The following is a 10,554-nucleotide window of genomic DNA, read 5'->3' on the forward strand; positions in this document are numbered from 1 at the left end:
AAACCCAAAAAGGTGGGGGCAGTTCCTGCTGTCCTCCGGCATCTCACGGGCACAAGCCAAAATCCTTTATATCCTCTGTTAAAAGCTACCTGAGGCGGATTCGAATCCATCTCTGCAGGGTCTTAACAGACCTCAAACAGCCCCTGGGAGGAGAGGTGTCTCCCCACCACCACCCCATCTGCGTGGGGCACGTTAGGAAAAAGCATTTCCATCACTGATTCGGCAAAGGATGCGGCTCTGGCCATCGCTGGGGACACGTTCCCGACGGGGTGGCAACCGAGAGCCGGGCAGGGCGTTAACAGTTTGAGGCTGGCACACGGGCTGAGCCTGTAAAAATAAAGATCAGCCCCCAACTGCTAGCCGGGAACGAGGGGAAATTGCTTTTTTTCAGGGTGTTTTGGAAGCGTTTCTCAGCCTCGAGGAAGGATGGGCTGCCGGTGCCCACGTCCTGCTGGTCCACGGGCGCTGGAAAAGCGGTTTCTGCGCCGACGCGCCCAGCGGTGAAGCGTTCTCTGTACAGCACAAGCTCCGGCGGTCATTCCCAAAAGCCCGTGCGAAGAATCCCGTTTCATTTTACACTCCGCGATCGGCCACGTGTACGATGGGGGTTGACCACTGGTATGCGTGGCGATGCCAGAAGTAAATGAAACTCCTCCCCTGGGGAAAAAGGGTCAATCGCTTTTGGCTGTGAAAATTTGGGAAATTTTCATGATTTTTTTTTTTTTTTTTTTTTTCCAAAATGCCTCCTTGGAAAATGCCTCTGCCTTTTGATTCAAAAGAAAAATAAGCCCACGCTTGTGATTGTGCAAGAGGGGGGGTGGTGGGGGGAGAATATTAAAAAAATCATTTAAATTTTTGAAAGCTGGATAATTTTAGCCAAAGATGGGGAACAGAACTTGAATAAGATCCACGGCCATTGGAAAGGCTTAAAAGAGCTTCGAAGAGTCTGCTGACAAGGGAGTATTAGCTTGTTGACACCTATCAGATGCAATGAGCCGAGCTCACTGCTACAACCCAAATAAGTGGTGGGGAGGACGAGAGGCAGCGCCGGATCCAGAAAATCATCCCTGCATTAATCTGCGCGGGCGCCGGGATGCGGCGTGCTTCTGCCTCATCCTGAGCTCATCGACTGCCGAAAAGAAAGGTTGGAAGAAAGGGACGGTGGGGGAAAAGAGCATAAAGGATAAAAGGACAGAAAGAAACATTGTTTTTTTTTTTTTTACAATTTAATTTCCTTCTTTGAGCGGGAGCTGCTTTAGTAATACGCACGAGGAGCGCACAATACTTTAAAATATTCCCAGAGAATGGATAATGTGTAATAATATTCACAGAGCATTGATTTGACTAATTTCCCCCAGCGTTTTTGGCCCAAGATCTAACGGCCCTGGATCTTAACAGGGAGACGTGTGTTTGACTTCCTTGGGTCCGGATCAGGCCCCCAACACCTCACGAACCTGTGTTCAAGCAAGCATGGCCAAAGGGTCAACCAATATACCTCCAGTAAATGGTTGGGTGACTTTTCCCTGCTGATCCACAAATAAATTATCCCGCAATAAATGGAACCAGAAGTGGCTCGGCCAGATGTTCCACCGGGGCCCCAGGGAGCCATGGTGCAGAAAGGGTAAAATGGGGGGGGGGAGTAAGGAAAAAAAAAAAAAGCCAATAAAAAATAAAATATTAACATCCCAACCTCATTTGGCTCCCGGTGCCTGCGTCGCACTCCCCGGCCCTGGTACGTGCCCGTGTTACGGAGCGAGGTGCAACGCCCCCGCTGGGAGGCTGTGCCAAAAGCGGGATATGGGAAAAAGGCTGTTTTCAAACACAGAGGGATTAAACCTTTATTCCTTTTAAAATTACATTTTAATGCGCTGCCTACCCTGGAAATGTCAGCAGGATGTGCTGGGCTTGAATAGGTTTAGGGTGAGTGTTCCCAGGGCATCTTGCTAAGTCTGCCCAGAGTGACTCAGGTGGCCCTGGTGGCCTCCCCAGGGCATCTTGCTAACCCTGTCCTGGGCGGCCCTGGTGGCCTCCTCAGAGCGTCTCACTAAGCCCATCCAGAGTGACTCAGGTGGCCCTGGTGGCCTCCCCAGCCCACCCCTCCCCAAATGCCTTTTGGCAGCCAGCGCAGCACCCGGTCCGTGTGCCCTGCGTCACCTCTAACTCCTCCAGATCAGCTCCATCCTGATTTCGGTGCTGTGGGGGTCACCAAAGCAGCTCCCTTCCGGGCGGTCGGGGTTTGTCCCGTGCTCGGCTCCCATCTCCGGTGGGAGCAGCACTCACGTTCAATGTCACTGCCCGTCTCGCAAGGCTGGACTTGCTCCTCTTCCAAAACGTGCAGCCACTTCTTGGAGCGTTTGGTGTCCGGAGCTTCTCGAATTGAAGAATCGCTGTGAATTAACCATGAATTTAAAGGCTTGGTTAGTCCGACAGCATAAATCAGGGGTAAAGGCGTGCGGTGCCTGCCCTGCCGGGGGTAGAAGTCTGCAAGCCCAGCCCCAGACGGTGACACTTTGGAGCAAGATGCCACCAGGCAAATAGAAAGAAACTCATAGCTGTGTCTTGCATGAGACGCGCGCAGAGCGATGTGCTGAGCAGTACGGGTGGAAAGGGGTCTCGGCACATCCGCATCTGACACTTCCTGGGTTTTTCGGTGGGCAGTTTGCCCGAGAAGAGGTGATAAAGGGGCTGTTTGGGCACCTCGGTGGGCATTTAGGTAGGGGTGGGAGAGCTGGCAGAGGGACTTCGCCCTCATCCTGCATCTCGGAGGGCAATGTGTCTGAAAGCTCTGTAACCCACCAGAAAGCGGAGATTTCCAGATTAAGCAGAAGGACCTTTTATTTTGTTTTGTTTTTCCAGCTGGAAAGAGAAAGAAAAGGGTACGTTCCCACAGAGGAAACACCGTATTTACTTTTTTTTTTTGTCTTTATGCTTTTTTATTGTGGTTGAGCTGAACTGTACCAAGTCACTTCAGCTCTCTCGAATGCAGGATTTTCTCACTTTCCGGTAAACTGCAGTTACCATGGAGAGGGCTGAGACAAGCCAAATGCAAAACATTGGAAACTACACCCAAACTCACCGCAGCCATATCAAACAGTTAATTAGAAAGACCGTCCATGTGTTTCCCATTCCCTGGAATGGTTTGAATCAATCGCCCCGTGATTTATCACCTGTTTTCTGTGCGAACGGTTCAGCTCTGCTCTTGTGCATGTGTTGGAAAGGGGATTTGTGCTGTACAGCGAAGGAGGGAAGGGAGATATTAAGGACTTTAAAAAAAAAAAAACCAAACCAATCATCAAATAACCAATTCTGCCCCTTCCCCCAGTATAAATCTCCCCCTGGAATGATACGCTTTGGATCTTGATGGGATTTCTAGCCCTTGGCAAGAGGGAAAAGAGGAGAGAAGGCTTTTGCCTTGCTTTGATTTTGGAGAGTGGAAGATCATAGCGTGCCTGGCCGTTCCCGGGGCGGTGTTATACTGTGCCCAGATGGAAAATTCAGACCAGCGCGTTTTCCCGGGGCTGTTTCCTTTCCCACTGCACATGGAGTTGGGCGGGTGGGTGGGAAGCGGGGAGGGGGTGGCTGGAGGGGAGGAGGAGAGAGGGAGAAGAAGAAGAAGAAGAAGATGAAGAAAAAATCCAAACTTCCCACAAGATCTCCTCTCGACGCGTGAGGTTGTCCACCCACTAAGCAATAACTCCTCATTGCGCACCGCCACGGTGGCAGAGGTGCTTTGGTGACCACGGCATGTGGCTGGAAAGTCATTCGGAGACGGTTCTGCGCTGCCAGGTGGGGAGCGGAGTCTGTCCGTCCATCCAGAGACACAGCTCTTCTCCAGCCAGCTGACGACTGCGAATCCCCCTTCCCTGGGTTGCATCTCCTTGGTCCCATGGCCACCATGGAAAGCGGGTGGCTGGCCAAGCGGGTGACAGCAAGAGGTTGATGGGAAAGCACCCAGAAAGTGTGATTCCTGAGCCCTGCCACGTCCTCCTGGCGCGATCTGGGGCTGCAGCCCCCCGCCGTACCTCCGCGGGGGAGGGAAACCCCCCCCAACACCTCCGTCTCGCCTTGCGTGCAAGTGCTCCAAAGCTGGGTTGGTTCCTCCCGCGGGGACAGCCCCAGCATCCAAAAGCAGCAAAAGATGTCTTGGAGGAGATCCCTCTGCCTTTCAGCTCTTTCCAAAAGCGAGCCGAGCTGCTTTTATCTCTGCCATCTCCTTTCGCATCCCTAAACCGAACAAGCGGCGCCTTCGCGGGGGGTGGGGGGGGGAGGGGGGGATTCGCCGGCCGGGATCGCCCGAGATGAATGCGGCGTTATCAGAGTCAGCCATTCCCCCGCACCCGCGCTCCGGTGAAGACTTCTGGCCGGGATGATTGGAAATCCTGCACATTTATCTAACCCATCCCCCAAACCAGCTGTTGGCCTGAAAGGTGGCTTGCTCCTCTCACGATCCGCATTCCACCTTTCCTGCCAAGACCGGGGGAGAGGGGGAAGAAAAGTTGCTTTCCTATCATTAGCGGATGATTGAAAAACCTTGCGGCTCCCCCAGCCAAGCGAGAGAGATACCAGTCCCTTCAAGAGGGACCCCAAAAGGGTTTGACTTTGGGGGTCGAACCCCCAAAAGGGGGTTTGGGGGTGAGGGTGACACCTAAGAGGGCTGAAAATGGAGATTCGCAGCGGAGGAGATGGAGAAAAATCTTTATTCAAGGGGAAAGCGAGGCAGCGACAAGTGACTTAAGTGGAACAAAATTGTCATTTATCCACACTCCTCTGTTCCCACAATGAACACAGAAACGCATGGAGTGGTTTAGCTTGAACTAAATTTGCTCTGTTTGCAGCCAGTCTTAACTCCTGCCCTGATCATGGCCACGTTAAGCACAGCAAAATCCATCTCTTAGGATCCTGCAGAGGTCTGGAGAATACCGCCTTCTTCAACAGAAGAGCTCAGGTCCGTGCCTCAGTTTCCCCTCTCGCTGCAAAGGACCCGGCTGCTGGCAGGGGACGCAGGGTGGTGCCTTGGGAAGGTGCTGAGCCGTGACCGCACCGGGAAACGGCTGAAAGAGGTGGAGGGGCAGTAAAGAGAAATTTCCCAGGAATTTCCAAATGTTTTCCCACCCTGGGAAAAAATGGAAATGGTGGATGCGTGCCCTGAGATTGCGGCAACCGCTGGTGCTACCCGAACCCATAGAACCCAGCTCCAGCACGGCAGCCCTGGACCAGCGTTGAGATCCTGCCGGCACAGCTGGGATGCTTTTGGTACAATCCTGCCCTATTTCGCAAACGCTTCTTGAGCTGGAGATACTTCTCGCCTCCTCCTCCTAGGTTTGCTGGAGCTGCTCTGGAAGCTTCTGCGCTGAATTTCATCTCAGCTTTGCAGCAAGTGACCCTGCGAAACCGCAAAGAAACCACCGACGCCTCATTTCGGGGCTGCGGGATGCTCTCCCCAGCCTCAGGCTGTCAGCACGAGCGGGCTCCGCTCACCGCTTCGGGCCCTAACGAGGGAAATAGACCTGTTTTATACGGCTGCCGATGGGCAGAGCTGCTCGTGGGAAGCTTCCCAGCAAAGCCGAGCGAAGGGAAAGAGGTTTCATCGGGGAAAAGGAGAGGGAAGAGGAGAAGGGCCCGAAACCTCCCAGCAGGAGGGAAGAAAATGGCAGAGAGATTTGCAAGGCAAGAGGGAAGGAGGCTTGCGAAGAGGAGTGACCTCTGCGAAGTGCTGCGAGGAGAAGCGGCTTGGAAAGGAGGATCATGGCTACAGATGTGCGAGATGTGGATCCAAGAGAACTCAGCCGGGATCCAGCTCAAATGGGCAACTTTTCGTCGGCGCGTACGTCTGCCTTCCCCGACAGCCCCTCTTCAAACGCTCTGCTCCGACAGATTAAAAACCATTCCTCCTCTCTTTGTTTTCCAAATCCGGAGTCAAGGCGCTGTTTGGTCATCTTCCTTTCGAAAACACGGCCGTGAAGTCTTTTGGCATTTAGGGGACTCTTTCCCCAATGAAGCTTTGCAGCAGGTCGCGTTAAAATTCCTTCGCTCTTGCCCATTTTGGTGAGCAGGTCTCTTTCTCGAAAAGAAATCAGAGCTGCCGAAACGAGAAGCCGACGCACATCCCAGGGGCTCCCAGGCGTTGGCAACTGGGCGTTTGTCACCCCTGCAACCTTCAAGAAGTAATGAATATGAAGGAGCAGAGCCAGAATTTGCTCTGAAGACACACATACGCCTTATAGAAAGGCAAAAAAAAACCCAAAGCCCCAACCCAAAACCCCCAATGTGCTTAAAAACATTAAGAGCTAAACCTGCTTGACGTGCAGTGTGCCGGTGAGACACGCGAAGGCTCTGCGCAGGTGGGAGCGATGGTAGCGGGTGTTGCCGGCCAAAAAGCGCGCACCGTGAGATCCTGGACTCGATCCTCGTGATCTCAGACTGTGAAATAGCTTCAATTAAGGATAATCAGCCAGGTAAGCGCAGGGCACCCTACATCCCTGCTCGGGGGGAATCCGGCCCCCCGAAGAATGGTAGGAGGCAAGTTTCTGCGTTCGGAGATTAGGTTACGCTGCCTTTTCATTTATCAGGGAGAAACGCTGTGGTTTTTGCATTTTATTATATTTAATGGGGTATTATTTTTTTCTCGCTGGCTGTTTGTTTGAGAAATTTCTCCCGGGGGAGCTCCTTTTGATCGCTCGGTTGCCAGACGGAATGACATCAGACAGACGCTCAGAGGAATGATAAAAAGGCAGAGCCTTATTTCTTAATAACAGCCTCTGGCAAAACACAGAGGGAAGTTAAACGCACTGGCAAGCGCCAGGCTCTGGTGCTGGTTGGGGTACAGGGCAGGGGGGGAGGAGGAGGCTGCTCTCCCCTACCAGGGATAGTGCCAGGGTGTCACATTCCCCTTCAAAAGACAGGAGAAGAGGCAGCAGAGGATGCTAAGTCAAGAAGGTGCTCGTGCTGCCCTAATTATCCCTTATCATATCCCTAAGTCACCTTGTGCTGCCCTAATTATCCCTTATCAGGGAAGTCATGCAAGTCCCTACCCCGGTTTAGCCTATGATCCCTCTTTACACTCCTTGCACCCCGCTGCAGTGTTGTTAGCGGTTTCTCCGGCCGCCAACTGGGACTGACCCCCCCCAAAACGGCACCAGTTTAAGCAGATCTGAGCCCTTATTTGCAAAGGGGAGATCCTGTGCCTTGAGCATCTCTCAGCCTCACCCCTTACCCGAGTTCTGGTTGACGGAGGTTTAGCCAAGGACGTCCTTCCAAAGGAGCACTTGGCAGCGTGCTTGTGTTGCAGGACCTCTCTCCAGTCACTCGTGGGTTGTCTTCTGCTTCGCCCTCCTCCTCAAAAGCCACTTGTCCCCACCGTGAGCACTGCACCTTTCCTCCCGTAGCTATCTTGGCATTCCCCCCCCCGAGCAAAGCAAAGTTTTGCTGGTGTTTCCAGATCAGTTCATGCCAGAGTACGAGTACGTATTGAAGTATAACACATCATGTATTGCTTACCTCTTTATTTTGAATATTTTCGTTCTCTGGAGCCAAGCCCCCAGGATGTGCCTTCAAGAGGAACAGGTCTCTGCGCTGCATGGGGTGTTTTGCAGCTCCCAAGTCCGGGATTTCACAGCATTTCTGCTGATTCCTGCTGCTCTCTTCCTCATACCAGCATCTAAAAGCCAGAGTTTAACGAGATGGTCAGATACTCCCTTTTGGAGACAGGCGGAAGACCAGGAAATAAGTGATCAAAAGTTCACGGTTGCCTCAATACCCGATTATAGGCATTGCAGAATTCCTAAGGTTCCCAGTTAGAGTCCCTGCAAAATTCGAAACTAAACTAAAAGCCACCTAAAGCTGTAGTTACATCTGGCTTTCGGTTTCTTCTCACTGCCTTCTCTTTTTAAGTTGCTCATAAATTCTTTGGATAAAATTCCTTTTTGGGCTAAAGTTTTCTATGTTTGGACATTCCTCAAAAGTGCGCTTTTTTTTTTTTAAAAAAAAAAAAAAGTAGAAAAACTGAGAAAAGGGGGCTGGTAATTTGCATATTTCATCATGCAAAAATACCATCTTTCCGCCACTTTCCCCAAACCCCCTCTGCCGCCCGATCTAGTCAGCCCGGCCACACCAGTGGGCAAACTGGAATATTGTGGCCAGTGAGCTTTGTGAGAGGGACCGGGTGGAAGAGGACTTCGATCTCCTTCATCCCAGCCCCTTCCTCCTGACACTTTTGCAGAGGAACGGGCCAGAGGATTTTCTTTACAGCTCCTCTCCCTTGCTTGTTCCCTGCTCTGCGCCACCGCGGGATGCAATGCAGAGGCAGGTGGACATAGGGTTTGCAGGCTGGGTGAGGAGGGGAGAGAGTCTATAGCAATTTTGGGATAGCACCAGCTAGGAAAAAACCTCACCCTGAACTCCCATGATCATATAGAGTCCCCAGTACACACATATTCCCCAACTAATACCCTGCCTCTTGAGAACACGCAGAAGGCGGCACGTGAAAAGGCTAAAACTCACCATGTCCTACACATTCAGGGTGGATTTGGGCTCTCACCACTGTAAGAGATGGCTGAGATGGTTTCAGGTAAACACGAGCCTCGTGTGAGCATCCTCCGACAGCGTGGGTATACCAGAGGGGGCTTTTCCTCCTCCCTGTTTCCTTGCTGTCCTCTTCTCAGCAGGCTTTGTGGTGACTCCTAAAGAGCAACCAGTAAATAAGGCTGTAAAAGGGTATTTCCCCTCTCCTCTATTTTATTTTTTTTAGTGTCCTGAATTATTTAGGAGCAGTAAGAAAAAGCAACGCGGCCAGCAGGAAGATCAAAGTGGGGATTGCCTGGGGTGGGACCGTTCCCTTCACCCAGGAGTCAAGAACTTGCCCAAGGAACAGAGAGCCGGTTGTCAGTCCAACACAGGAGATCATTTTCCATTCATGCTCCGTGACCATTGTCTGGACCACAATGGTCACCCCCGGCCTCGGGCAAGACGGTGGTACCACGCTCCGGTGGGTGTCCTGCCCTGGGGAGGATGGCCGTGCAGACAAGAGATGCAGTGTGGTCGCTCCCGGGGCGGGGAGGAAGGGGATGCACGCGTTAATTCAGACAGACAGAGCGGGGTTTGTACAAACCTTGTATTTTCTGCTTTTATTTGGGTTGATGCTTTCCTCCAGGCTGAATTCCCACTTTTCTGGTCGAGTCTGCAGAACACGGACACCCCAGTTTTAACCTGTAACGCACAAATACAGAATTTTAACAAGTACATCCACCAAAACCTGGTCCTTATACATTTACTGGATCAAATTTCTCTTCCAGTTTCTTCAAGGGACACTGAAGGATTCAAGACCGGTGCTGCGAAACGGGATTTCTCCAACTGAGGGCAAGTTTGGGAAGGGCCTTTGTGAAATTTAGATGGTTTTGCCTCGCTTAGATGACTTTGCCTCAACTGCAGATGCCTTAAAGAAGCTTAAAAATTGCGGTTTTGCCTCCAAGCTTTGGAGACAGAACAGGAACTGCTTTACCCCCTCGAGGATGTTCTCAGAGTACGGATCCTGTATCCACACCCAGAACTGTCCTGGCAGTTCAATTAAGGTCCTTAATACAGCATTTGCCTTCCGTGGCCCCCTCCACCTCGTATGCAAACACAGCCTTACTGCCGCCCATAAGGCTTGACCCTGCGGGGTTAATAAATCTGAATCTGAGCGAAAAAAAAACACCAAAAAACCCTTTTCCCATGCGAACCCCCTCTTCCCTTCTCCCCCGCTACTCCTGATTTTCCAAAAAGGTGGGAGACTTCCATCCCCGTCTGCGGGCTGACGCTGTCCTCCGGCTCGACACCCTGCGGGAACGGAGTCGCCGGCCGAAAAACCATCAGCTGGAAGAAACCCCATGTTTCTCACCATCAGCCCAGACGCTGGTGGGGAGAGACCCCCCCCCCCCCCCGAAAGCAGACCTCGCACCCCCTCCCCCGCCCCCAACGAGCCGGCCGAGCAAACACGTGCTCCTAAAATCCGCGATTCCAGCAGCGTTGCCCAAGAGGTCTGCTATTAATAAACTGCTATTAATAACGCTTAACACGTGGACTGTGCCTTTTGCTGTCCAACTGCCTTTCCCGCACCAACCGCCTAATTACGCGATAAGGGAAGGAAGCCACAAGGCGAGATGAAGGACACAGGATACCTTTGCCCAAACTTAAACTTGGCCTTTTTTTTTTTTTCCCTCCTGCCAAAACAAGCAAACAAATAAATATCTGAAAGCTCAGCGTGGCTTTTTGTGGTTCAACGAGCGACGGGGACCAATGCTAATTTGACAACGCGACTGCAAGATGGCTTTGTTGGCAGCCGGGAGCCTGCGGGGAAGGAGATGGCTCCGATGGAGGACCACTGGTTGATCGGCGTACGCTGCTGTCCTCGCCCTGGGGACAACACGGGTGACAGGACACAGAACAATGGCCTGGGACGGAGCCGAAAGGTTTCGATAGCGGCTGAAATCGAGAACCAGCAGCGCTCTTTCCCCTGGAGGTTACTGTGGCACGGATTAAAGGAGGACCAAAGTTCAAGGAAAATGCGAGCCAGCGTTG

The 10,554-nt window shown here is 52.2% G+C and overlaps 1 long non-coding RNA gene across 1 annotated transcript; it reads right to left on the reverse strand.

Moving 5' to 3' along the window:
• Positions 1-1,280: 1,280 nt before the first annotated feature.
• LOC309680203 lies at positions 1,281-9,276 on the reverse strand. Its single transcript, XR_014269906.1, has 4 exons — positions 9,107-9,276; positions 8,500-8,678; positions 7,498-7,657; positions 1,281-2,387 (listed from the first exon to the last, which is right to left on the reverse strand). It is a non-coding gene; the product is annotated as an uncharacterized lncRNA (long non-coding RNA).
• Between the last annotated feature and the right edge of the window lie 1,278 nt (positions 9,277-10,554).

The sequence above is a fragment of the Vanellus vanellus genome (assembly GCF_965231255.1).
Source record: "Vanellus vanellus genome assembly, chromosome: 21".
NCBI classification, from domain to species: domain Eukaryota; kingdom Metazoa; phylum Chordata; class Aves; order Charadriiformes; family Charadriidae; genus Vanellus; species Vanellus vanellus.